At 52.2% G+C, this 27,068-nt stretch overlaps 1 protein-coding gene across 1 annotated transcript in view; it reads left to right on the top strand.

The window, feature by feature from the left end:
- The first annotated feature begins 4,805 nt into the window (after positions 1–4,805).
- GNG7 (G protein subunit gamma 7) overlaps positions 4,806–27,068 on the top strand; it is a 197,447-nt gene continuing 175,184 nt past the window's right edge. The window contains exon 1 of the mRNA XM_001152049.6: positions 4,806–4,901. The gene's annotated coding sequence lies outside the window, so the exon portion shown is untranslated. The remainder of the gene's footprint in view (positions 4,902–27,068) is intronic.

Raw genomic sequence — 27,068 nt, 5'->3', positions numbered from 1 at the left:
GGCCAACATGATGAAACTCCGTCTCTATTAACAATACAAAAATTAGCCAGGTGGTGGGCGCCTGTAATCCCAGCTACTCAGGAGGCTGAGGCTGGAGAATAGCTTGAACCTGGGAGGCGGAGGTTGCAGTGAGCCTAGATCACGCCATTGCACTTCAGCCTGGGCGATAGGGTGAGACTCCGTCCCAAAAAAAAAAAAAAAGATAAAAATAAGTGAAATGGTGAAGAGATTGGTGATGGCCAGAGGTTAAGGATGGGGTTTGGGGATGGGAGGAAGGTGAGTGTGGCTCTTAGAAGGCACCAGGAGGGATCCTTGCAGGGATGGAAACATCCTCTGCCTTTGTTTGTTTGTTTGTTTGTTTGTTTCTTCCTTTCTTTTGAGAAGGAGTTTTGCTCTTGTCGCCCAGGCTGCAGTACAATGATGCGATCTCGGCTCACTGCAATCTCCACCTCCCAGGTTTAGGTGATTCTCCTGCCTCAGCCTCCTGAGTAGCTGGGATTACAGGCATGCGCCACCACGCCTGGCTAATTTTGTATTTTTAGTAGAGACGGGGTTTCTCCATGTTGGTCAGACTGGTCTCGATCACCTGACCTCGTGATCTGCCCACCTCGGCCTCCCAAAGTGCTGAGATTACAGGCGTGAGCCACTGCGCCCGGCCAACATCCTCTATCTTAAGCTTAACAACGTTAATATCCCGTTCATGACATTTCACTGCAGTTTTGCAAGAGTTTGCCATTGGGCGAAGCTGGGTAGAGGGTACTGGCCCTCCTTCTATGCTATGTCTTACAACTGCATATGAATCTACAGTGATCTCAATATTTACAACTTTAATTTAATTTTTAATGTTTCTTTTTTTGACCAGGGATGCTGCTAAATTTGAAAAAGGGAAATTGGGCCAGGTGAGGTGGCTTCAAACCTGTAATCCCAATGGGTGCCTGCAGTCCCAGCTACTCAGGAGGCTGAGACAGGAGGATCGCTGGAGCCCAGGAGTTGGAGGCTGCAGTGAGCAATGATTGAGCCACTGCCCTCAACCCTGGGTGAGAGAGTGAGACCCTGTCTCAAATAAAAGGAAAGAAAGAAAGAAAATAAATAAGGCAGAGGCGGGAGGATCGCTTGAGCCCAGGAGTTCGAGACCAGCCTGGGCAACATAGCAAGATCCCATCTCTAAAAAAAAATGTAAAAATTAGCTAGGCATGGTGGCATGCATCTGTGGTCCCAGCTTCTCAGGAGGCTGAGGTGGGAGGATTACTTGAGCCTGGGAGATCAAGGCTGCAGTGAGCTGTGATAGAATCACTGCACTCCAGCCTGGGCGACAGAGCAAGACCCTGTGTCCAAACAACGTCATCATCAACAACAACAAAAACCCAAAAAACAAAAGAAAGGGGCCGGGCACAACGGCTCATGCCTGTAATCCCAGCACTTTGGGAGGCCAAGGTGGGTGGATCACCTGAGGTCAGTAGTTTGAGACCAGGCTGGCCAACATGGTGAAACTCCGTCTCTATTAAAAATACAAAAGTTAGCTGGACATGATGGTGGGCGCCTGTAAGCCCAGCTACTCGGGAGGCTAAGGCAGGAGAAGAGCTTGAATCTGGGAGATGGAGTTTGCAGTGAGCCGAGATCACGTCACTGTACTTTAGCCTTGACGACAAGAGTGAGACTCCATCTCAAAACAAACAAACAAAAAACAAATAAACAACAAACAAAACAAACAAAAAACCAAAGGGATGTTGATGGGAAAATATATGTGAAAATATGTTTATTGGGATATGCCACCTTTTCCATTTGTCTTAGGCTCCAACATGGTTTCACATGACACTTTTTCAAAATTGTTACAAATACTTGTATCTATGTATGGGGTACATGTGGTATTTGTTATATGTATAGAATATATAATGATCATGTTTGGGTATTTGGGGTGTTCATAACTTAGACTATTTCTCATTTCTATATGTTGGGAACAATTCAAGGACTCTCTTCTAGCTTTTTTTTTTTTTTTTTTTTTTTTTGAGACAGAACTTCTCTCTTGTTGCCCAGGCTGGAGTGCAATGGCATGACCTCGGCTCACCACAACCTCTGCCTCCTGGGTTCAAGCCATTCTCCTGCCTCAGCCTCCCGAGTAGCTGGGATTACGGGCATGTGCCACCATACCCGGCTAATTTTGTATTTTCAGTAGAGACGGAGTTTCTCTATGTTGGTCAGGCTGGTCTCAAACTCCTGACCTCAGGTGATCCACCCGCCTTGGCCTCCCAAAGTGCTGGGATTACAGGCGTGAGCCACTGTGTCCGGGTGGGCGCCTGTAATCCCAGAACTTTGGGAGGCCGAGATGGGCAGATCACGAGGTCCGGAGATTGAGACCATTCTGGCTAACACGGTGAAACCCCGTCTGTACTAAAAAATAAGCTTGGCGTGGTGGGACGTTCCTGTAGTCCCAGCTACTCAGGAGGCTGAGGCAGGAGAATCGCTTGAACCCAGGAGGCGGAGGTTGTGGTGAGCTGAGGTCACGTCATTGCACGCCAGCCTGGATAACAAGAGCGAAATTCCATCTCACACACAAAAAAAGAAAACAATAATAATAATAATAATAATTAAATAGAGATGAAGCCTCTCTATGTTGCCCAAGCTGGTCTCAGACTCCTGCCCTCAAGGGATTCTCCTACCTTGGCTTCCCAAAGTGTTTGGATTAGAGGCGTAAGCCACCATTATTCTAACCATTTTGAAATGTACAATACATTGTTGCTAACTACAGTCACCCTATTCTGCTATCAAACATTAGAATTTATTCTAATACTATATTTGATAGCAGAATACATCCTATTCTGCTATCAAACATTAGAATGTATTCCTTCTGTCTAACTGAATGTTTGTACTCATAACTCACCTCTTTTCATTTCCCCCCCACTCAACCTACACAACTTTCCAGCCTCTGGTATGGATCATTCTACTCTCTACCTCCATGAGATCGACTCTCTAGTTCCCACGTATCAGTGACAACATGCCCTATTTGTCTTCCTGTGTCTGGCTTATTTCACTTTTTCACTTAATATAATGACCTCCAGTCCCATCCATTTTGCTGCAAATGACAGGGTTTTATTCTTTGTTATGGCCGAATCATATTGCATTGTGTATTTAACACTTTTTTTTTTTTTTTTTTTTGAGACAGAGTCTCACTCTATCGCCCAGGCTGGAGTGCAGTGGTGTGATCAAAGCTCACTGCAGCCTCAACCTCCCAAGCTCAAGCGATCCTCCTGCTTTCGCCTCCGAAGTAGCTGGGACTACTGGTGTGCGCCGCCAGGCCTGGCTAATATTTTAATTTTTTTGTAGAGTTGTGGTCTCAGTATGTTGCCAGCCTGGTCTTGAACTCCTGGGCTCAAGCGATCCTCCCGCTTCAGCCTCCCAAAGTGCTGGGAATACAGTCGTGAGCCACCGTGCCCTGCCCAAGCTCTATCTAGACAGTCATTCCTCTTGGGGGTTGCCAGCTGGGGAGAGCCTGGAGGAGGGCAAGCAGGGAGATGGAGGTTTCTCTGTGCCCTGCAGGGCAGGCCACTGGAGCCCAGAGGATGAGCAGGGAGGTTCTTGCAGGGATGACAGGAACCCTGGGGAAGTTTATCTTGGATTTTGGCCAGCAGCTCCAATCCCAGGGCTCAGGTGGGGTGGCAAGGACACACAGTGTCAGCGCTGGATGAAGTCCCTGAGGTCACAGAATATGGTGGCTCCATCTTCCTTTCAGGGCTGTGTGCTGCTTTTGGAGACATACAAAGTGTTTTCCAATATTCCCAAGGGAGCTTGTGGAAAATGAAGATTCCAGGCCTGTAATCCAAGCATTTTGGGAGGCAGAGGCAGGAGAATCACTTGAGCCCAGGAGTTCAAGACCAGCTTGGGCAACATAGCAAGACCCCATCTCTAACAAAAAAAAATTAGCCAGGGCCAGGCACGGTGGCTCACGCCTGTAATCCCAGCACTTTGGGAGGCCAAGAAAGGTGGATCACCTGAGGCCAGGAGTTGGAGACCAGCCTGGCCAAAATGGTGAAACCCCGTCTCTACTAATAATACAAAAATTAGCTGGATGTGGTGGTGCGTGCCTGTGGCCCCAGCTACCCGGAAGGCTGAGGTGGAAGGACTGCTTGAGCCTGGGACTTCAAAGCTGCAGTGAGCTATGATTGCACCACTGCACTCCAGCCACGGCAATTGAGTGAGACCCTGTCTCAAAAACAAAACGAAAACAAAACAAAACACAGATTTCAGGGTCCAGTTCCCTATAGGATTCTGGTTCATTCCATCTGTGCTGGGGCCCAGGAATTTGTGGATCCAGGGCCATGAGTTAGGAAACTGAGAAATCTTGGAAATGATGAGACAGGCTTGGGCAAATGACCTTAGGTTTCACCTTTTTGAGACCCAGTTTCCACCTCTGTAAAATGTGGATAGTAATCTCGCTTTCTGGCCTTATGCAGAGGGTCCCACGAGAGGGAGCCTATAAAGTCTTCAAGAAAGCGGTGCAGCAGTTATGATCACTGACATTCTTCCCCAGCAAATGAGCCCCCGGAGCTGGCATGCAGGATTCGAACCAGCTCACCTAGCGCGGGATTCGAACTCGCGAAGCGACACGCGCCTTCCTGACGTCACGAAGTCACCCTGGAAAGCCGCTCTTCGCCCCGCCCCCGGCCCCGCCCGCGCCCGGAGCCCCGCCCCACTCTCCTGGGCGCAGCCTACCCCGCTGCCTGCCCCGCGCCCCGCCCCCGCTCCGGCCTCCCGCAGCCGGGGCTCCCGATTGGCCTTGCCGGGACGCCAGGGCCCGCCCCCCGAGTGTCGGCCCCGCCCCCGCAGAGGGGAGCGAGCGCTCGCGGGCCGGGGCGGAGGGTTCGGCTGCGCGGCGGGGCTGAGGCGGCCGCGGGGCCCGAGCGCAGGTAAGGGCGCCCGCGAACCGGGCCAGGGGAAGTGAGGGCGCGGCCGGCGTCCCGGAGAGGGGACTGGGACAGCTCGGATTCGGCTGCGGACCGAGTTGGGGGTCGGAGTCGGCTGAGGAGGGGGGCTGGGGCTGGGGACCCGGGCTGCAACTGGAGGCTGGGGTTGGAATTGGGGACGGGGCTGCGCTTGGGGGGTCGAAGTTAGCTGGGGAGGGGCTGGGGCTGGGGATTGGGACTGCACTTGGGGCTCAGGGCTAGCTGGGGAGGGGGCGAGAGTTGCAGGTCGAGGTTAGCTGGGGACGGGGCAGGAGGTGCAGATCGAGGTTAGCTGGGGAAGGATTGGGTCTGGGCATTGGGACTCCACTTAGAAATCAGGGCTAGCTGGGGAGGAGGCTGGAGTTGCAGGTCCAGGTTAGCTGGGGAGGGGGCTGGAGTTGCAGGTCCAGGTTAGCTGGGGAGGAGGCTGGAGTTGCAGGTCCAGGTTAGCTGGGGAGGGGGCCGGAGGTGGGATTGGAGGTCTGAGTTAGCTGAGGAGGGGGCTGGGGGTGAGATTGGAGGTCTGAGTTAGCTGGGGAGGGGGCTTGGAGTGGGATTGGAGGTCTGAGTTAGCTGAGGAGGGGGCTGGGGGTGAGATTGGAGGTCTGAGTTAGCTGGGGAGGGGGCTTGGAGTGGGATTGGAGGTCTGAGTTAGCTGGGGAGGGGTCTGGAATTGCAGGTCCAGGTTAGCTAGGAAGGGGCTGGTGGTGGAATTGGAGGTCTTGAGTTTGCTGGGGAGGGGGCTAGAGTCGCAGGTCGAGGTTAGCTGCCGAGGGGGCTTGGAGTGGGATTGGAGGTCCAAGCTAGCTGGGGAGGGGGCTGGAATTGTAGGTGGAGGTTAGCTGGGGAGGGGCTGGAGGTGGAATTGGAAATCTGAGTTAGCCGGGGAGGACGCTGGAGATGGTGTTGGGGGTTGAGATTAATTGGAGAGGGGAACAGGGGTTGAGTCAAGGGTGCAGCTTATTTGAAGAGGGAGCTGGGAGTGGGGTTGAGGTTTGCAGGGAGCTGGAGAGGGGGCTGGGGATGGAGTTTGAAGTGGGGTTCATTGGAGAGGGGGCTGCAGAGGGAATTAGATGTTGAGGTTGTCTGGGGAGAGGACTGAGGAATGGGGTTGGTGAAGATGGGGGCGGGGTGTGATTGACGGCCCAGGGGTTAGGGTTGGCTGAAAAGGGGCAGAAGGACAAAGTTGGGGTGAGCCAGGGAGTGGCTGGAGCATACAGGTGGGGGTCAGGCTTGTTCCAGAAAGGGTCTGGGGGCTATCAGGGGAAATGGGGAGCTTGTGAGTGTGTGGGGTGGAGGGGGGTTCAGGGAGAAGGAAGTTAGGGTGAGTTAGTGAGAAGGGAGGTGGGGGTAAGGTCCCAGGCTGGAGACACCTGGGGGCAGGTGTTTTGCTAGACATTGACTAATCAGGAGGAAAACGGGGTGTGGGGAGGTGTCTCAGGTAGGATCCAGTTAAAAGGAATTTGGAGAGGACTCACCCCTCTACTTTTGGGGGAGATGTTAATTGTTTGCTTTAGAACTGGGCAGAACCCCCGGGAACAGTGAGTTGAAGGAGACGGGAGTTCGGAATACTTTTTGAGGTTTATTTCTAGGATATAGGGTGCCAAGGAGAACGCTTCAGGAAGGAGAAAGGCTCCTGTCGGTGACTGAATTTTTCAGGAACTAAAGTGGGAGTTTTTGGGACGGTGCTATTGAGCGACGTGGGTGGCACTTTATTTTTCCTGGGGAGCGGGGGTTGCTAGGGGTTGGGAGGTGGGCGGTGGAAGACAGGCTTGATGAACAGAGGCAGCGGATCCCCAGCTAAGCGTCTTCACACGGTTGCTAGGTGTCAGCGAGGCAAATGCCAAGTTCACAAACTTGTTCCCGTCGTGGGATGCTGCGATCTTGCCTTGATGGAGTGTCGGGGGCCTCTGGGAGGTGCGCCTGTGTGTGTTCCGACCCAGCCTCTCGCTGCGGATTTGGCTGTATCATCTTTTGGAGGTGTTGTTTACTCCCCTGCAAAGCGGGAATAATAAAAACAGTAGCATGTGCCTCTCAGGGTCGAATTACGGGATGTATGCATGGACTATTTCCTAGCATATAGTGAGGGTACCTGAAGCATGGAGAATAATGGACTCAATCCAGTTTTTTTCTTTGGTGGGTTTGGAGATGGAGGAGTGGGATGACTGGGTTGTCACAGAGGAGAGGAAAGGAAGTGACTGGAACTTGACTCTAGTCCTGCAACCTCAGGAGCACACATCAGGGTCACCCCCAGAAGCTTTAAAAAATAATCTGCATGGCTGGTTGTGGTGGCTCATGCCTGTAATCCTCGCGCTTTGGGAGGCCGAGGCGGGCGGATCACCTGAGGTCAGGAGTTCGAGACCAGCCTGGCCAATGTAGCGAAAACCTGTCTCTACTAAAAATATCAAAAATTAGCTGGGCATAGTGGCGTTTGCCTGTAATCCCAGCTACTTGAGAGGCTGAAGCAGGAGAATCGCTTGAACCCAGGAGGTGGAGGTTGCAGTGAGCCGAGATCACGCCATTGCACTCCAGCCTGGGCAACAGAGAGAGACTCTGCCTCAAAAAAATAAAGAAAAAAAAAAAAAAAAGGACTGCAACAACAACAAAAATATGTCTTATTATTATTGTTATTATTATTATTATTATGTTGAGACAGAGTCTCAAATATGGAGCCTGTTTCCATATTATTAAAAGTGAGTAAAAAACTGAAAAGAAAGAAGACTTTGCCCACACCTGGTGGCAGGAGAGTCTCAAAGCTCGTTAAGTAACAGATGCACCTGTTCAAGAGAAGGCTGCCTGGGTCATTCTGATTTAGGGGCACCCCGTAAGGAACCACATCGAGCTGTGATTATACGCTTGAAATTTTGAGTTTACAACTTCAGTTCATGGGGTGCGTTTGGGTCTCTCTATCCCAGCGCTGTGGACATTTGGGATCTGATTGTCCTCTGGGGTGGGGCCTTCTGGGCACTGCAGGGTGCCGAGCAGCGTCCCTGACCCCCACCCACTCCACACCAGGAGCTCCCCGCATTGTGACAACCACAGATGTCTCCGGACATCACCCAGCGTCCTGTAGGGACAGAGATACTCCAGTGTGGAACCCTTGTTATAGACAAAACTGATTTATTTTCTCCTTTAACGACCTCATCTCCCCTTTGATGTGCAGGAAGTGGGGTCATTCAGAATTGGGGATTTTTTTAAGTCATTTAGTGCTGTCGTTTTGAGAGGGGAGAAGTAAGGTCTCACTGCTTTTAGAAAACATTAGAAATGCCTACTTATGGCTGGGCGCGGTGGCTCACGCCTGTAATCTCAGCACTTTGGGAGGCCGAAGTGGGTGGATCACTTGAGGTCAGGAATTCAAGACCATCCTGGCCAACATGGTGAAACCCCATCTGTACTAAAAATACAAAAACTAACTGGGCGTGGTAGCACACGCCTGTAATCCCAGCTACTTGGGGGGCTGAGGCAGGAGAATCACCTGAACCCAGGAGGCAGAAGTTGCAGGGAGCCGAGATCGCACCACTGCACTCCAGCCTGGGCCACAGAGTGAGACTCTGTCTCAAAAAAAAAAAAAAAAAAAAAAAAGGCTACTCCTTTCTAGGTGGGCCTTTTATGTGGCTTTTGAACACTTAGTACTGATTTAGAAGATGGGCTGAAGTGGTCAGTTGCAAGCACTGGAAGATGACAATGTTTGCAATGTGCTTTCTTGGTTTTAACCTGGAACGTGAAGCTTCCAATGAAGCTCAAATTCTGCAGGTGCGTCTCGATCTTACAGAGGAGCTTTATTTAGAAAACATCCTTTGACCGATACCGTTATTTTCTGTTCTTGTTTCATGCTTCATAAACCCTGGGGCCCCACTGTTTGAAGGCAAAGAGAACTAAACACAAATTACCCTCACGTGTAGACAATTCAGCTTCGTGTTTACTGAATGGAGGCATTTTTCTTGTTCACCTGGTAGTAGTGGAAAACACTCCTTTCTTCATTCAAGGTGTTATTCGGATTTTTTCAGTTCCATCTGGAAGCAGTGATGGTCTTTAAAATCGTATCCAGAGTCATTTGTATTTTTGAAGATGCTTCATGGTTTCTTACAGGAAGGTCGTGCCTGGTCTCTATAGGCTTGGGAGCTGGTGCTTTCTTTTTTTCTTTTCTTTTTTTTTGAAACACAGTCTTTCTCTGTCACCCAGGCTGGAGTGCAATGGTGCAATCTTGGCTCACTGCAACCTCCGCCTCCAGGGCTCAAGCAATTCTTCTGCCTCATCCTCTCGAGTAGCTGGGATTACGGGCGTACACCACTGCACCCGGCTAATTTTTATATTTTTAGTAGAGACGGGGTTTCACCATATTGCCCAGGCTGGTCTCAAACTCCTGACCTCAGCTGATCCACCTACCTCGGCCTCCCAATGTGTTGGGATTACAGGCGTGAGCCACCGCGCCCGGCCTGTCCTTTTTTTTTTTGAGACATGGTCTCGTTCCGTTGCCCGGGCTGGAGTACAGTGGTGCGATCTCGGCTCACTGCAACCTCTGCCTCCCGGGTTCAAGCCATTCTCCCGCCTCAGCCTCCCGAGTAGCTGGGACTACAGGCACCCACCACCACACCCAGCTAATTTTTGTATTTTTAGTAGAGACGGAGTTTCACCATGTTGGCCAGGCTGGTCTGGAACTCCTGACCTCTGGTGATCCACCCACCTCGACCTCCCAAAATGCTATGATTATAAGCATGAGCTGCCGCACCCGGCCTGTCTTTTGTTTTTGAGATGCGGTCTCGTTCATTGCCCAGGCTGGAGTGCAGTGGCTCCATCTTGTCTCATTGCAACCTCCGCCTCCGGGGTTCAAGCGATTCTCCTGTCCCAGCCTCCCGAGTAGCTTCCATTACAGGCATGCGCCACCACGCCCGGCTAATTTTTGTATTTTTAGTAGAGACGGGCGGGGGGGGGGGGCCTCACCATGTTGGTCAGGCTGGCCTCGAACTCCTGACCTTAGGTCATCCACCCACCTCAGCCTCCCAAAGTGCTGGGGTGACAGGCGTGAGCCACCGCGCCCGGCCGCTGTGTCCTTTCACGGCTGATTTCTGCAATTCTGCGTCCTTGTTGATGTCGGGCGCCTCTCCCCGCTCGTTGACATTTCTTGACTTCACTTGTCACTGCTTTTTATACATGCACTCTTTGGCCTGGCCTCTGTCTCTTAAGGGTTAGAGAAAAGTGTTCATGGTTTACGTCACCCAGGAGACCTTACAGATGAGTGTGAGAGCTGAGGAGATGGGCTGACCCGTCCTCAGTCACACAGCGGCCCCCGAGGGGACACTCCTGTCCTCCTCCACCTCCCCCATCCTGCGGCGTGAGTGGGCCACGCTCTCTCTGTGTGGTTGCTCCCCCACATCGGCTCCTGACACGGATGGGCGGTGGGGTTCGTGGGCAGCTCCGAGACGCTTCCACGAACAGTTACTTGAACCTCGCAAAAGGAAAAGTCTTACTGCTTTTTATGACAAAAACTGAGGTATAATTTACACTTCATAACATTCAGACCTTTTAAGGATGCAATTCCATCTTTTAAATAAGTTTATCAGCTGTGCAAACATCCCTATAAGCCCCTTTCAGAACATTCCTGTGATCCCAGCATTTTGGGAGGCCAAAGCAGGTGGATCAGTTGAGGTCAGGAGTTCGAGACCAGTCTGGCCAACATGGCGAAACCCTGTCGCTAGTAAAAATACAAAAATTAGCTGGGTGTGGTGGCGAGCGCCTGTAATCCCAGCTACTCAGGAGGCTGAGGCAGGAGAACCACTTGAACCCGGGAGGCGGAGGTTGCGGTGAGCACTGCACTCCAGCCTGGGCGACAGAGAAAGACTCTGTCTCAAAAAACAAACAAACAAAAAACCATTCCATCACCCAGTAAAATCTTTTGTCCCCATGAGGGGGACTCTCCACCCCCTCCTCCAGCCCTGGCACCCACGCCTCTCCCTCCTGTCTCTGGACTGGCCTGTCCTAGACATTTCAAAGAAATGGGTCACACACTGTGTGGCCTTTTGTGTCTGGTGTCTCTCACTGCGTGTGACATGCTCAAGGTGCATCCGTGCTGTGGCCTGCGTCAGAGCCTCGACCCTTTTCAGGGCTGAGTCGTGTTCCGGTGCGTGGACAGGCCGGGCTGTGCTCATCTATCCATCCAGCAACACACGCTCGGCTGCTTTTGCCTTTGGGCAATGAAGCACGGTGCTGGGATGTAAATGGCTGTTTCCTGGGCACAGGCAGCCCACTGCACTGAAGCTTGGGATGTTTGTTTAGTGGTTCTTTCTTTCTGTCTTTCTTTCTTTCTTTCTTTCTTTCTGTCTTTCTTTCTTTCTTTCTCTCTCTCTCTTTTTCTTTCTCTCCTCTTTCTTTCTTTTTTTCTTTTTCTTTCTCTCTCTCCTGTCTTCCCTCTCTCCCCTCTCTCTCTTTCTTTCTTTTCTTTTTTTTGACGGAGTCTCGCTCTGTCTCCCGGGCTGGAGTGCAGTGGTGCGATCTCGGCTCACTGCAACCTCCACCTCCCAGGTTCCAGTGATTCTCCTGCCTCAGCCTCCCGAGTAGCTGGGATTACAGGCATGCACCACCACACCCAGATAATTTTTATGTTTAGTAGAGACAGGGCTTCACCATGTTGCCCAGGCTGGTCTCGAACTCCTGACCTCAGGTGATCTGCCCGCCTCGGCCTCCCAAAGTGCTGGGATTACAGGCATGAGCCTCCATGCCCGGCCCCTTCTGTCTGCTTTCTTTCCTATCTCAGTGCTCCCTCTTGAGCCGAGAGCCTCATCATCCCTGGCGGGAGACTCCGAGGTGACGAATCAGCCTCTGGTTTCTCCAGCTCCAGCAGGACCTTCCTAGTAAGCTTCCTGGGCACTGATCAGACGGTCACTTCCCTGCCCCCTACCAAGTCAGCACCCACATGATGGCACCCCAGTTCCTCATGGGGTCTTCAGGGTCCTGCATGGCCTGGCCCTGCCCTCTGACCCTTCAAGTACCCCACCCCCACTTGGCTCCATCCACCTTCCCGGTGCCCCTGGGTTTCCTGGACGCTGCTGTTGCTGTCTCCTTTGTCTGAAATGCTCCTTCCTTCCTTCCTCTATCTGACAAAGGCCCGTTGTGTGCCTATTTTAAGCCTCAGAACTGGTGCCAGGCCCTGGGAGCACCACGTGAATGAGGCATCTGTGTGCTGGTGTGGGGGCCGTGGAGATGGCAGTCCGGGTCAGAGGGGCCTGAGCCCAGGGTGGCACAGAGGTGGGGGCCTCAGGCCTGTGTGTTCTAGGAGCTGAATAGGTGCAGGGGTGATAAGAAGTCGTCCAGGGGGGTAGAGAGGGGGCTGCGGAAGGTCCAGACAGGAGGCCACGGGGAAGCTTTGAGTAGAATACAAGTTTGCCAGGGAACGGATTGGTGGAGACTGGCCCATCTTGGTGGGTACACAGAGGGCGCTAGGTCTCCCCATGCCACTCACCACACATTTTCTCAGCCTGGCTCACTGCAGCCTCAAACTCTGGGCTCAAGCAATCCTCCCACCTCAGCTTCCCAGAGTAGCTGGGACTACAGATGCACGCCACCATGCCCAGCTAATTAAAACTTTTTTTTGTAAACATGGAGGTCCCCCTGTATTGCCTAGGCTGGTCTCGAACTCCTGAGCTTGAGTTCAACCCTACCCTGTGATGGCCTGAGTAGGGTCATTTTCTGGGGCAGGGCTGTCCTGGGCACTGCAGGTCCTGAGGTGCTGAGCAGCATCCCTGGCCTCTACCCACTCCACGCCAGGAGCACCTCCAGTTGTGACAACCACAGATGTCCCCAGACATAGCCCAGTGTCCCTCAGGGAGCAGATCACACCTGGGCTAGGGGAGTCCACGGACTCCAAGAGACTCCGCGTCCCATGATCCTCTGCCCTGCTGAGGTCCCAGGAGGCTGCACACATTGAAATCCACACCCTGAGTGGGGAGGGAGAGAGGAGGTGAGTCCCAGAAGCTGGGGGTCCCCCTGATTTACACTGTCTGCCCCATCGGGAGTTTATTCTGGTGTCCAGTGTGATCAGGAAGCAGACTTGATTTTTTTCCCAAATAATGTAGGGGCTCCCTCTTAGCACTGCAGATAGGGGGGACTGGATTGTTCTCTGGGGTGGGGCCGTCCTGGGCACTGCAGGGTGCTGAGCAGCGTCCCTGGCCTCCACCCACTCCACGCCAGGAGCATCTCTGAGTTGTGACAGCCACCGATGTCCCCAGACATTGTCCACAGTCATCTGGGGTTGAGAACCACTGCTCTATACCAGGCTATGGTAGAACAGATCCTTCCAACTAAAACTTTTTTTTTTCCCCTAAAAACTATGGTTGAACTAGTTAAGTGCTATTCCCTGCCCACCCCCCCCAAAAAAAGCAACAAAAAAAACTCCCCAAAATGTAGATTCCTCCAAAAAATAGTGTCACCAATTCCAGATAGCCTTGACATTTCTGACCCAAATCCCCTGTGCTTACCCAGCCTTACAATCTCAAATGTAGCCCAACCCAAGAGAGAGAAAGGAAGAGAATTTTATCCGCAAACAACCAAGATTTCTTAGGCATAGAGACATTGCCGTTTCAAGGTCAGAGTCATTTATTTTACAGACATTTATTAACGTTCACAACACAATATTAAGTGTCTGATATTGTGTCGAGTGATGGGTTTACAAGATGAAGACAGGGACCTCGACCTCTGAGAGCCTCCAAGAGGAGGCGGCATTTGATTAGAGACTTGAGGGGGTTGTGGTAGAATGTGGGCATTCATTCTTTAACCCTTGACGCATTTATCTGGTGCCGTCTCTGTCTCATGTCCAGCCATGCCCTAAATCAGAGCTTGTCCCTGGGGGCGATTCTGGCCTTCAGGGGACACTGAGCAACGTCTGGGGACATTTGTGACTGTCACGACCGGGGCTGCTCCTGGCATGGAGTGGGTGGATGCCATGGACACTGCTCAGCGCCCTGCAGTGCCCAGGATGGCTACACCCCAGAGAATGGTCCAGAGCCCCGATGTCCACAGTGCCCAGGGGAGAGACCCTGGTTTGCAGAAATGGCTACCTTTTTGGAGTTTCTGTACAGTTACTCTTTGGAAGATGGTAAAGTAGAAAAAGAGTACCTTTGATGTATGTTAATTAGTTGAAAGTCTGCTTTTCTTTTCTTTTCTTTCTTTTTTTTTTTTGAGGCAGAGTCTCGCTCTGTCACCCAGGCTGGAGTACAGTGGTGCGATCTTGGCTCACTGCAACCTCCACCTCCCTGGCTCAAGCAATCCTCCCACCTCGACCTCCTGAGTAGCTGGGACTACAGGCACATGTCACCATATCCGGCTAATTTTTTGTAGAGATGGAGTCTCACTATGTTGCCCAGGCTGGTCTTGAACCCCTGAGCTCAAGTGATCCACCCGCTTTGGACTCCCAAAGTGTTGGGATTACAGACATGAACCACTGTGCCTGGCTGAATGTCTACTTTTCTTTTTAATGAGATAGGGGCTTACTCTGTTACCCAGGCTGGAGTGCAGTGGCACAATCGCAGCTCACTGCAGCCTTGAACTCCCAGGTTCAAGTGATCCTCCTGCCTCAGCCTCCCAGATGGCCAAGACCACAAGCATGTACCACCAAACCTGGCTAATTTTTGTATCTTTTGTAGAGACAGGGTCTTGCTGCATTGTCCAGGCTGGTCTTGAACTCCTGGGCTCAAGCGATTCGCCCACCGCGGCCGGCCCACATTCTAGAATTACAGGTGTGAGCCACCACGTCGGATTTCATTGTTCATTTGACCTTTGTTGACAAGCCCAAGACTGCTGCCCCTGGCCTTCTTTTTTTTTTTTTTTCGAGATGGAGTCTCACTCTGTCACCCAGGCTGGAGTGCAGTGGCGCGATCTCGGCTCACTGCAAGCTCCACCTCCCGGGTTCACGCCATTCTCCTGCCTCAGCCTCCCGAGTAGCTGGGATTACAGGCGCCCGCCACCACACCCGGCTGATTTTTTGTATTTTTAGTAGAGACAGGGTTTCACCGTGTTAGCCAGGATGGTCTCGATCTCCTGACCTCGTGATCTGCCTACCTCGGCCTCCCAAAGTGCTGGGATTACAGGCGTGAGCCACCGTGCCCGGCCTCCCCTGGCCTTCTTAAAAAACTCCCTAACTTGATGGACAACAAAGCCAGGAGGAATCAAAGAAAAGAGGTGAATCCAGCCAAGTTCAAATGCAGATGTCCTGGCAGAGTCTGCTGGGCACAGAGACGGCTGTGGCTTCAATGTGGTCGGAAAGTAAGGCCTGGACTTCGCCGGCCTTGGCAGTGCCCAGTTGTAGGAGGAGCCTGGGGCTGCCGCCATCATGAATGACCACAGACCGGGTGGCTAAAATAACAGAAATGTATTGTCTCATGGTTCTGGAGACCAGGAGTCTGAAGTCACGGTGTGAGCAGGGCTGCGCTCCTTCTAGAGGCTCCAGGGAAGGAGGCGTCCTGCCTCCCCCACCCCCTGGGGGCTCCAGGAGTCCTTGGCTTATGACCTCATTGATCCAATTTCTGCCTCTGTCATCACAAAAGGCCTTCTCCCTGGGTGTCCGTGGAAATTTCCCTCCTCTTTTTTTTTTTTTTGAGATGCAATCTTGCTCTGCTGCCCAGGCTGGAGTGCGGTTGGCATGATCTCAGCTCACTGCAACCTCCGCCTCCCGGGTTCAAGCAATTCTCCTGCCTCAGCCTCCCGAGTAGCTGGGATTACAGGCGTGTGCCACCACGCCCAGCTAATTTTGGTATTTTTAGGAGAAACGGGGTTTCACCATGTTGGCCAGGCTGGTCTTGAACTCCTGACCTCAGGTGATCCTCCCGCCTTGGCTTCCCAAAGTGCTGGGATTATAGGTGTGAGCCACTGCACCCGGCCAAAATTTCCCTCCTCTTATAAGGTCAGTCTGGGCCAGCACTTTAGGACGCCAAGGCGGGTAGATCACTTGAGCCCAGGAGTTTGAGACCAGCCTGGGCAACAGGAAAAAATCCCATTGCTACCAAAAAGACATAAATTAGCCGGGCGTGTTGGCACGCATCTGTGGTCCCAGCTACTCAGGAGACTGAGGTGGGAGGATCGCTGGAGTCTGGGAAGTGGAGGCTGCAGTGAGCCGTGATTGTGCTACTGCACTCCAGCTTGGGTGACAGAGCAAGAGCCTGTCTCACAAAAAAAAAAAAAAAAAAAAAAAGAGGCCCTCGGTCGTTGGATTTAGGGTTCATTCTTTTTTTTTTTTTTTGGATGCAGTGACAGTATGTTTCTTTTCTTTTTTTTTTTATTATTATTATACTTTAAGTTTTAGGGTACATGTGCACAGCGTGCAGGTTTGTTACATATGTATACATGTGCCATGTTGGTGTGCTGCTCCCATTTTAGGGTTCATTCTAATCCAGCGTGACTGCATCAAAACTCATGTCATCTGCAAAGACCCCGATTCTAAGTAAGCTGCCATTCCCAGGTGTGCGGGGTTGGGTCGTGGACCGTTCCTTTGGAGGGGTGCACAGTGCAACCCCCAACGCCTTCGTCCCCTGTGTGCGGTGAGATTCAGGCTTTTCCCAGGCTGTGTGGTCCCGGGTGCTAAATCCCTTCCTGCTTCTTCCTCCTTCCTCCTGCCTTTCCCAACTACAGAAAAATTACACGTGCACCATCCCACAACCGGCGGAGAACTCTGTGCCTGCAGGGGCCCCCGGGAGCGCAGGCGGCTGCAGGAGGAAGTGGGAGTTTTGAGTTCGTGTCCTTCCCAGAAGCACCCGGGGGCAGGGAGGCCACAGGTGACCACGCAGCCCTCTGAGAAGTGCCCCCGACTGCTCCTGGTCTGTAAAACGGGGTGGAAACGCCTGGCCCTGGCCACATGCAGCAGGGATGCGCCAGGAATTTTAAAGCACTTTGTAAATATTAAGTGTATTGTTATTGCAGTGGTGAGGCCCGGATAAAGCAGGATCTCCCCACTGGGCACTGTGGACACTGGGGCTGGATCCTTCTCTGGGGTGGGGCCGTCTTGGGCATTGCTGGGTGCTGAGCAGCATCTCTGGACTCCACCCACTCCATGCCAGGAGCTCCCCCATCATGAGAACCACAAATGTCCCCAGACATTGCCAAGGGTCCCCCGAAGGCAAAGCCATCCCTGGTTGAGAACCACTGGTCTAACTTATTTCTTTTTCTTTTATTTTGCTTTATCTTAATTTTTTTGAGACAGAGTCTTGCTCTGTTGTCCAGGCTGGAGTGCAGTGGTGTGATCTTGGCTCACTGCAACCTTCGCCACCCCAGTTCAAGCAATTCTCCTGCCTCATACTCCTGAGTAGCTGGGATTACAGACGTGCACCACCACACCTGGCTAATTTTTGTATTTTTAGTAGAGAAGAGGTTTCACCATGTTGGCCAGGCTGGTCTCAAACTCCTGACCTCAAGTGATCCTTCCACCTCAGCTTCCCAAAGTGCTGGGATTACAGGCGTGAGCCACCGCGCCCGGCTCTTTTCCTTTTATTATTATTTTTTTAATTTTTATTTTTTTTGAGACAGAGTCTTGCTCTGTTGCCCAGGCCGGAGTGTAGTGATGCAATCTTGGTTCACTGCAACCTCCGCCTCCCAGGCTCAAGTGATTCTCCCACCTCAGCCTCCTGAGTAGCTGGGACTATAAGCATGTAACACCATGACTGGCTAATTTTTCCATTTTTAGTAGAGATGGGGTCTCGCCATGTTGCCCAGGTTGGTCTCAAACTCCTGAGCTCAAGCAATCCTCCGGTCCCGTCCTCCCAAAGTGCTGGGATTACGGATATGCGCCACTGAGCCAGGCCGAAACCATTTCTAATGATTTTATGATTCTTTTATTGCATTAAAGTACAAAGATACAGTTGGGTTTTTAAATAGACTTTATTTTTTTAGAGCTATTTTAGGTTTACAGCAAAATCGAGCGGTAAGAACAGAAAGTTCCCATACACCTCCCTGCAACCCACAGGCACAGCCTCCCCCATTACCAGCACCCCGTACCACAGTGGTGCATTCGTTATAATCACAATGGATGAACCCACGTTGACACATCATTGTCACCCAGAGTCCCCAGTCTCTACTGGAGTTTACTCTTGGTGTTGAAGATTCTACGGGTTTGGAGAAGGGTGTAAGGATATGTGTCCACCATGGTGGTATCCTATAGTTTCACTGCCCTGGCCGGGCGCGGTGGCTCGCACCTGTAATCCCAGCACTTTGGGAGTCTGAGGTGGGCGGATCACTTGAGGTCAGGAGTTCGAGACCAGCCTGGCCAACATGGTGAAACCCCGTCTTTATTAACAATACAAAGCTTAGCTGGGTGTGGTGGTGCATGCCTGTAACCCCAGATACTCAGGAGGCTGAGGTGGGAGGATTGCTTGAATTTGGGAGGTGGAGGCTGCAGTGAGCCAAGATTGTGCCACTGCACTCCAGCCTGGGCGATAGAGCAAGACCCTGTCTCAAGAAGAAAAAAAAAAAGACCTGAGCCAACAGGTTGAAATAGAAAAACTCACATGGATTTGTAATCAGAGAATCTTAGAAAGGCAGCTGAGGAAGGGGCTTGGAGCAGGTCCAGTCCAGGAGTCAGTAACCACTGCCCTTGGGCCACCTCTGGCCCACAGCCTGGTTTCATATATGGCCCCTGGGCTAAGAATGATTATCCCATTTTTATTTTTATTTTATTTTTTGAGACAGAATCTCGTTCTATCACCTAGGTTGGAGTGCAGTGGTGTGATCTCAGCTCACTGCAAACTCTGCCTCCCGGTTCAAGCCATTCTCCTGCCTCAGCCTCCTGAGTAGCTGGGATTACAAGTGCCCGACACCACACTCGGCTGATTTTTGTATTTTTAGTAGAGATGGGGTTTCACCATGTTGGCCAGGCTGGTCTCGAACTCCTGACCTCAGGCGATCCTTTCGCTTCGGCCTCCCAAAGTGCTGGGATTACAGACGTGAGCCACCGTGCCCGGCCTCCATTTTTAAATGGTTGGAAAAAAAAGTCAAAGGAAGCCCTGCTTCTACCCGCCGCCAAAAGAAGCAAAAAACAAAAGTCAAAGAAAAGGCCATGACACATGACAATTATATGGCATTCAGATTTTAGTGTCCAGAAATAGTGTTTTATTGGCACACCGCTCTCTGTATTATGCTACCACGGTGTAGTTAAGTCGTTGCCGTAGAGAGTGGCTCCACCGCAAGGCTGAAAACACTGGGTATCTGGACTCTTACCGAAAAAGCGTGTTGGCCCTCGAGTCCATCTCGCACGCTTTGCACATGGGAAAACTGAGGTCTGGAGGTTTCACGAGTTAGTGGTCATGCTGGGACTTGATCTTGGAACTTTGTACTTTAGCATTTGTCATGTCATTTCAGCCTCTGTGTTGTCAGAGCTCTAACAGTTAACTTCAGAGAATTGCATCGAATATGGTTTTTTTTTTTGTTTTTTTTTTTGAGTTGGAGTCTCACTCTGTAGCCCAGGCTGGAGTGCAATGGCGCCATCTCAGCTCACTGCAACCTCCGCCTCCCGGGTTCAAGTGATCCTCCTGCCTTAGCCTCCTGAGTAGCTGGGATTACAGGCGTCCACCACCACACCTGGCTAATTTTTGTATTTTTAGTACAGACGGGGTTTCACCATGATGGCCAGGCTGGTCTCGAACCTCTGACCTCAGGTGATCCACCCGCCTCGGCTTCCCAAAGTGCTGGGAGGCCCACCGAGCCCGGCCCAAATGTGGTCTTGTTAGGAGCGTTTATTCCTATAGCCTCCATAATGAGAAGGGCTTAATGATTTGGGAACAATTTTATATAATTATTTTTTTTCCCCTATAGCATGGTGCCATGCATAGTATGATTGGCATTTTGTTTTTTTCCCCTTTTTTTGGCATTATTTTTATTTTTGTTTATTTTTTTCTTATTTATTTATTTATCGTATGTATTTATTATGTTGGGGCAAACATAATTGTGGTCTTTGCCATTAAAAGTAATATTTTTTAAATTTACATTTACATTTTTTTTTGAGACAGAGTCTTACTCTGTCGCCCAGGCTAAGTGCAGTGGAGTGATCATGGCTCACTGTAGCCTCCAACTCCTGCGCTCCAGCGATCCTCCCACCTCAGCCTCCTGAGTAGCTGGGACCACAGGCACGCAAGCCCATGCCTGGCTAATTTTTGTTTTGTTGTAGAGATGAGGTCTCGCTATTTTGCCTAGGCTGGTCTCGAACTCCTGAACACAAGTGATCCTGCCACCCCGGACTCCCAAAGTGTTAGGAGGACAGACGGGAGCCACTGTGCCCGGCTAACGATGGGTTCATTTCTCTCAACTCCACACTTTATTCAAATGTCATTAATCTTCCCGTAATGTCCTTTCCTGCCCCAGGACCCATCTAGAATCCCACGTGACGTTTAGCCGGCTGGTCTCCGGGGGTTCTTCCGGGTTGGGACCATGTCTTAGATGTTCGTTACCTCTCGTGACCTGGACGGTCTTAGGGGGACCGGCTGGGTATTGTGCAGACTTACTTCTGATCTAGGTTTGTCAGATATTTCTCTTGTGATCAGACCAGGGTTACGGGTTTTGGGAAAGAACACGTAGGGGTGAGGTGCCCTGTTGCTCTCTCCCTGTTGGGGATCCCCAAGACCCTGGTGACTTCCTACTGGTGCTGTTAACCTGGTTCTCCCAGCCCAGGTGGCCTTAGCCCACCTACCAGCTACTCTGAGGTCATTCTTGCTGAGGGAACTCCCCACTTCCCCAGAGCACTGACACCGACTCCATCCTTCGTACTGCAAACTTTGCTTTTCATCTTTGCATCATGATTTCTTTTTTCTTTTGTTGAGACGGAGTCTCGCTCTGTCGCCCAGGCTGGAGTGCAGTGGCGCGATCTTGGCTCACTGCAAGCTCCACCTCCTGGGTTCACGCCATTCTTCTGCCTCAGCCTCCCGAGTAACTGGGACTACAGGCACCCGCCACCATGCCCGGCTAATTTTTTGTTATTTTTAGTAGGGACGGGGTTTCACCGTGTTAGCCAGGATAGTCTCGATCTCCTGACCTTGTGATCTGCCCAGCTCGGCCTCCCAAAGTGCTGGGATTACAGGCGTGAGCCACCGCGCCTGGCTATTTTATCTGGAGGCAGAGTTTTGCTCTTGTTGCCCAGGCTGGAGTACAGTGGCACGATCTCAGCTCACTCAGGTTCAACTGATTCTCCTGCCTCAGCCTCCCAAATAGTTGGGATTACAGGTGCGTGCCACCTTGCCCGGCTAATTTTTTGTATTTTTAGTAGAGATGGGGTTTCGCCGTGTTGGCCAGGCTGGTCTCGAACTCCTGACCATGTGATCTGCCTGCCTCGGCCTCCCAAAGTGCTGGGATTACAGGCGTGAGCCACTGCACCCGGCGTCATGATTTAAACTTCTTGGCCAGGCTGGTGGCTTACTCCTGTCACCCCAGCACTTTTTTTTGTTTGTTTGTTTTTTGAGATGGAGTTTCACTCTTGTTGCCCAGGCTGGAGTGCAATGGTGCGATCTCGGCTCACCGCAACCTCTGCCTCCCGGGCTTAAGCGATTCTCCTACCTCAACCTCCCAACTAGCTGGGATTACAGGCATGGGCCACCATGCCTGGCTAACTTTGTATTTTTAGTAGAGGCAGGGTTTCTCCATGTTGGCCAGGCTGGTCTCGAACTCCCGACCTCAGGTGATCCACCCGCCTCGGCCTCCCAAAGTGCTGGCATTACAGGTGTGAGCCACCATACCCAGCCTAACCCCAGCACTTTGGGATGCCAAGATGAGAGGATTGCTTGAGCCCAGGAGCTTGAGACCAGCCTGGACAACATAGTAAGACACCATCTCTACAAAAAAGAGAAAAAAATTAACTGAGTATAGTGGCGCATGCCTGTAATCCCAGCTACTCGGGAGTCCGAGGCAGGAGGGTCGCTTGAGCCCAGGAAGTTGAGGCTGCAGTGAGCCAAGATCATGCCCCTGCACTCCAGTGTGGGTGACAGAGCCAGACCTTGTCTCAAAAAAAAAAAAAAGAAAAGAAAAAATGTGGCCAGGCGCGGTGGCTCACGCCTATAATCCCAGCACTTTGGGAGGCCGAGGCGGGCGGATCACGAGGTCAGGAGATCGAGACCATCCTGGCTAACACGGTGAAACCCCGTCTCTACTAAAAAATACGAAAAGTTAGCTGGATGTGGTTGCAGGCGCCTGTAGTCCCAGCTACTCAGGAGGCTGAGGCAGGAGAATGGTGTGAACCTGGGAGGCAGAGCTTGCAGTGAGCCGAGATCGTGCCACTGTACTCCAGCCTGGGCGAGAGAGTGAGACTCTGTCTCAAAAAAAAAAAAGAAAGAAAAAAAGTAAGTAAAGTCTCTTTTGACCCCACCCTACAAAGGCTCCGCTCCTTGGGATCGTTTCAGGGTGTTGGAAACTCGTCATCTTCCCCATCTTGGCCGCAAACACTGAAGAGAGCTCAGGAGAGACATCTCCCTTCTGATTGGAGACATATGCGTCCTGCCGGTCCCGAATGTGTTGCGGGGATTGGCCGGGATCCCAGTGCTGGAGACTGAAGCAAGCAGGCGCCGGGCCGGGGTGTTGAGCGCAGCTTTGCCTGAGATGCAACATTTTTAAAAAGGAGGGGGGAGGCCGGGTGCGGTGGCTCACGCCTATAATCCCAGCACTTTGGGAGGCCGAGGCGGGTGGATCACCTGAGGCCAGTAGTTGGAGACCAGCCTGGCCAATGTGGTGAAACCCCGTCTCTACTAAAAATACAAGAATTAGCCAGGCGTGGTGGCGGGTGCCTGTAATCCCAGCTACTCGGGAGGCTGAGGCAGGAGAATCGCTTGAACGCGGGTGGCGGAGGTTGCAGTGAGCTGAGATCGCACCACTGCACTCCAGCCTGGGCGACAGCGTGAGACTCTGTCTCAAAAAAAAAAAAAAAAGGCTGAGACAGAGACCACACACGGCTGGGAAACTGCCTGACCGCCGGCACTTTCCGCCCCCTGGCCTCTGGGACCAAGATGACACCCCTGGGTCCACATTCTCGCTCTGATGAAGTGTCTGGTAAAGGCAGAGGATTGCTGGAAAGCAGGATCTCGGTGGGGGCTGAGGTGGGGTTGGAGGGTCCTTGGAAAGTGAAACTGGGCCGGGACAGGAGAACTCTGGCGAGAAAGAGCTCAGGCCTCCTCTCACGGGGACAGTGAATGGGGCCCTTTGTTTTGCCAAGGCCCTTTTCTTAGTGGCCTCTTTTCACTGGGCAAACACCGGCAGGGTGTCGCTGGGTGTTCAAGGCCGTCCCCTGCCCACCAGGCCCTCGTCTCCGGAGGAGGACACCGGGCGGTCACGGACGTTACTGGGGATCCGACGTTTGGCACACAGTGGACGGGGCCTCGTGACTTCCCACCCTGTCCCCCGTCTCTGACTCTCAGCTGCTTCCCCTCTCTCACTTTCTTTTGTTTTGCTTCCCTTACTTTACTTTGAGACAGGGTCTCCCTCTGTCACCCAGGCTGGAGTGCAGTGGTGCGATCACAGCTCCCTGCAGCCTCTGCCTCCTGGGTTCCAGCCATCCTCCTGTCTCAACCTCCCAAGTAGCTGGGACCACAGGTGCATGCCACCACGCCCGGCTGATTTTTAAATTTTTTTGTAGAGATGGGGTCTTGCTATATTGGCCAGGCTGGTCTCCAACCCCTAGGCTCAAGCTATCCTCCAGCCTCGGCCTCCCAAAGTGCTGAGATTACAGGTGTGACCCACTGCACCCAGCCTTCTCATCATTTTTCATTGTGGTAAATTATATGTAACATAAAATTTCCCCGTTTAACCATTTTTTGGGTACATTTAACCAACCACTGTCCCCTCCAGAACTTTCTCATCTTCCCAAACTGAAACTGTGTCCTCATGAAGTACAGACTCCCCAGCCCCTGGCACTCCCATCCTACTTTCTTTTCTTTTTTCTTTCTTTTTTTTTTTTAGACAGAGTCTCGCTCTTGTCACCCAGGCTGGAGTGCAGTGGTGCGATCTTGGCTCACTGCAACCTCTGCCTCCTGGGTTCAAGCGATTCTCCTGCATCAGCCTCCTGAGTAGCTGGGATTACAGGCGTGTGCCGCCACGCCTGTCTAATTTTTGTATTTTTAGTAGAGACGAGGTTTCTCCATGTTGGCCAGGCTGGTGTTGAACTCCGGACCTCAGGTGATCCACCCGCCTCGGCCTCCCAGAGTGCTGGGATTACAGGCGTGAGCCACTGCGCCCGTCCAATTTTTGTATTTTTAGTAGAGACGAGGTTTCTCCATGTTGGCCAGGCTGGTCTTGAACTCCTGACCTCAGGTGATCCACCCGCCTCGGCCTCCCAAAGTGCTGGGATTACAGGCATGAGCCACTGTGCCCGGCCCCCATCCTACTTTCCGTCTCTGTGAATCTGAGGGCTCTGGGAACCTCTTAGGAGTGGATCACGGAGGATGTGTCCTTCTGTGCCTGGCTTCTCTCACTGAGACTGAGGTCCTCAAAGTGCATCCTCATCGTGGCCTGTGTCAGGATTGCCTGCTGTTGAAGGCTGAATCGTACTCCGGGGTGTGTATGGACCACGCTACGTTGATCCGTGCATCCGTCCAGGGCCACTTGTGTCGCTACCACTTTGGGGCCTCCATCAATAGCACTGGTGTGGGCTGGGCACGGTGGCTCACGCCTGTCATCCCAGCACTTTGGGAGCCGGAGGCAGGCGGATCACGAGGTCAAGAGATCGAGACCATCCTGGCCAACATGGTGAAACCCCGTCTCTACTAAAAATACAAAAATTATCCGGGCGTGGTGGCAGGCCCCTGTAATCCCAGCTACTCGTGAGGCTGAGGCAGGAGAATTGCTTGAACCCAGGAGGAGGAGCTTGCAGTGAGCCAAGATCGCACCATTGCACTCCAGCCTGGGCGACAGAGTGAGACTCCATCTCAAAAAAAAAAAAAAAAAAAAAAAAATGGCCAGGCTGGTCTTGAACTCCTGACCTCAAGTGATCCACCTGGCTTCGGCCTCTCCAAGTGCTGCGATTACAGGCGTGAGCCACCGTGCCCGGCCCCATCATTTATTTTTAAACCCATAGACTTGCTGGTCGCACTTCTGTGCCCGGTGGGATTTTTGTCCATTTGACGTCGCTTTTGCAGCTCGGCCCCCTGGGGCTGAGGGCGGATTTGAGCTCCTCTGGCCCATGCTGTCCACCAGCTCCCTAGCCAGCCCCTGCAGGAGCTCCTTTCTTGTTTCTGCACGGGTACCTCCCAGCAGCAAGCCCGTCCCTGCCCGAGCTGGCCCGTCCCTGTGCAAGAGCCGGTCAGCCCCAGGCAGGTTTTTCACAGCTCAGTTAATTTCCCTCCCTCCTCCAGGGTCTCTCTCTTGTTTTTCTCCTCACCTGGAATGCCCTCGGTTCAGGCTTTCACCATCTCTGTCTGCTCCAGCTCCCCTGTTTCTTCTCCCTGTCTGATGTCACCTTGTGCTTCAGTGACACCTTGAAGTTTCCAGGCTCCCACCCGCCTCCCCACTGCCAGTCTTTATCAGAGCCTGCATCTTCTTCTTTGGCCTGAGCATCGTTTTTGTTTGTTGGCTTTATCTGTAGAAGAGGCTCCTACCTCAAGAGCAGGTAAGAAGACCACACAGAAGGCGTGGAGAGTATCTAGCAGGTATTCCGGGGAAAATAGTCTTTTTAAAAAAATTAGAGATGGGGGTCTTGGCCGGGAGTGGTGGCTCACACCTGTAATCCCAGCACTTTGGGAGGCCGAGGCAGGCACATCACCTGAGGTCAGGAGTTCGAGACCAGCCTGGCCTCCCACCCAGGCTGGCCTAGGGCAACATAGTGAGAACCCATCTCTATTTTTTTTTTTTTTTGAGACAGAGTCTTGCTCTGTCACCCAGGCTGGAGTGCAGTGGCACAATCTCGGCTCACTGCAACCTCTGCCTCCTGGGTTCAAGCGATTCTTGTGCCTCAGCGTCCCTAGTAGCTGGGATTACAGGCATGCGCCACCACACCCAGCTAATTTTTGTATTTTTAGTAGAGATGGGGTTTCACCACGTTGGCCAGGCTGGTCTCGATCTCCTGACCTCGTGATCTGCCCGCCTCGGACTCCCAAAGTGCTGGGATTACAGGCGTGAGCCACCATGTCCTGCCGGGAGTCCTTATTCATTGAGCCCAGGATGGAATCTTCTAGAATGCAGTAGACTTTTATTCGAATGCCTCCCTCACTCCTACAGTTGCAGCTGCAGGTTTCCGATTGCCCCTCACCCCAGCATTGCAGTTACCCCCAGAGCAACCCCTGGCAGCTCTTCTGAGGCTCTGTCTTCAGATGAGGAAACCAAGGCTCGTGGCACGGAGTGGGAGACTTTACTGGATGGGGTGGGAGCAGGGGCAGGGATGACCCCTGCCTCCCTGTAGCTCTTCTTTTTTTTTTTTTTTTTTTTTTTTGAGATGGAGTCTCGCCCTGTTGCCCAGGCTGGAGTGCAGTGGTGTGATCTCTGCAACCTCCGTCTCCCGGGTTCAAGTGATTCTCCTGCCTCAGCCTCCTGAGTAGCTGGGACTACAGGTGCGTGCCACCACGCCTGGCCAATTTTTGTATTTCTAGTAGAGACGGGGTTTCGCTATGTTGGCCAGGCTGGTCTTGAACTCCTGACCTCGTGATCCACCCGCCTTGGCCTCCCAAAATGCTGGGATGACAGGCGTGAGCCGCCGCACCCAGCTCGCCCTGTAGCTCTTTTATGAGATGGCTCTGTCTGTATTTTGCACAAACTCTTTCATCTCCGTGATGGAACCAGCCACGTTTCCTTGCACATTTTTCCAGGTAAAACTCCAGCTTCCTTCTAGCTGTGGAGTTGATTATACCAGGACCCCTCATGTTAAAAACTATCAGCTTCAGGCCGGGCGCGGTGGCTCACGCCTGTAATCCCAGCGCTTTGGGAGGCCAAGGTGGGTGGATCACCTGAGGTGAGGAGTTCAAGACCAGCCTGGCCAACATAGTGAAACCCAGTCTCTGCTAAAAATACAAAATTAGCCGGGCGTGGTGGCACGCACCTGTAATCCCAGCTACTTGGGAGGCTGAGGCAGGAGAGTCCCTTGAACCTGGGAGGCGGAGGTTGCAGTGAGCTGAGACTGCGCCACTGCACTCCAGCCTGGGCAACAGAGCAAGACTCCATCTCAAACAAAAACAAAGAAACAGAAACTATCAGTTT

Source organism: Pan troglodytes, chromosome 20 (genome assembly GCF_028858775.2).
Source record: "Pan troglodytes isolate AG18354 chromosome 20, NHGRI_mPanTro3-v2.0_pri, whole genome shotgun sequence".
NCBI classification, from domain to species: Eukaryota; Metazoa; Chordata; class Mammalia; order Primates; family Hominidae; genus Pan; species Pan troglodytes.
This window is presented reverse-complemented; position numbering and strand designations above follow the sequence as displayed.